The following is a 1,492-nucleotide window of genomic DNA, read 5'->3' as shown; positions in this document are numbered from 1 at the left end:
TGGAGTGTCAATGGAAGATGTGGAGGATAGAGCGAAATGGAGACGGTTGATCCGCTGTGGCGACCCCTAACGGGAGCAGCCGAAAGAAGAAGAAGAAGAAGAAGATGAAAGAGACAGACAGACAGACAGACAGGAGAGAGAGAGAGCGGAGAGACAGACAGGAGAGAGAGGAGAGAAAGAGAGAAAGTCTGAGGTTTTGAGGATTAGAAAGTGAAAGTCAGAAAGTCAGGGTTGGATAATGAGTTGGAGAATCAGTGAGAGAATTGTAGAGTCAGAGGGTTGTTGCATGAGTTACAGAGTTGGAGAGTCAGAGAGTCAGAGTTGGGGAGTGAGTAAGTTGGTGAGTTGAAGAGAATGAGATAATGCACTTATGATTGATTTGTAAAGGGAGGAAGAGATGCATCAAAGGCTAAGAAATTAAATACATGCATGTATATTGTATAATAAGAATATATGTTTCCTTAGAGCACATAATGAGGAAAGAACAGTGACGAAAGTCGGTTACTGGAGTGTTCATAGAACACTTTACCCCGTGCTGTCATGAGAAACAAGGACGTGGGTGGGGTTTACGAGTGGCAAATTTGATCGGTCGCGATGACGTAAATGCTTCAATATTTTGTGCAATTAGTGCAAAACGGAAGAGTTTTGAAAATGCTGAAAGGTGATTTGTGTTCTCCAGTGTTCAAGTATATAATTCAACTGCAATTAAAAATATATATATTTTAAGGTGGAAGAAAAAAATTCGAAAGTTTAACGTTGTTGATGCAGGGCGTCTTTTACACCAACTTATTTAACACGTTACATTAATTCTTCATGCCTGTTGTTTGTGTCCTTTATAACATCCTCATAAACAGTAAGATTCCTGTTTCGAATGATTTTCATTTTTCTTTTCTTTTGACTGCCAGGCAGGCAGAGTAAAACTATTATCACTCCTCTCTGCACACGATTTCATGTTCAAAATAAAACATTCAATTTAAATGAAGTTGTTCTTTCATCATCAACTGATGTTTGTGGACATGAAGGAAGTGACAGACAAACAGACAGAAGTGAACCAATTGCTTAACCCTGATTTTTGCTTCGTGCGTGTGCACCAAGCGCCTTCTTCCGTTCGTATATGCAGCACTTGGCTGCAGGAGCATCATTTTCTGGAGGCGTTTCTGTGCCGCTGATGCAGTGCCCCCTGCAAGCGAGCCGCGAATGCAATTCCCATCGTCTTCGTCCACACCCCCCCTCCAATCCTATTGTGATTGTGTCTGTGGCCTGAAACCGAGCTGTTTCATCTGATGTTGATCCTTGTTTAATTTATACTGTACTGCAAAATGGGTCTCTTGGTGTATCGGCTAGCTCAACTTGTAACGTCTTCCTGTCGACGTTTTCAAGTCCAAATACATTTTATGTAACGGATTTAAAACGGAGGTTCAAATGGAGTTTTACGGACATAAGACAATGTATGACGTCATGATAAAAAAATAACATCCTTCAGATCATTTCA

This window comes from Eptatretus burgeri, chromosome 3 (genome assembly GCF_056783735.1).
Source record: "Eptatretus burgeri isolate ZD-2024b chromosome 3, Ebu_testis_v1, whole genome shotgun sequence".
Taxonomy (NCBI): domain Eukaryota; kingdom Metazoa; phylum Chordata; class Myxini; order Myxiniformes; family Myxinidae; genus Eptatretus; species Eptatretus burgeri.
This window is presented reverse-complemented; position numbering follows the sequence as displayed.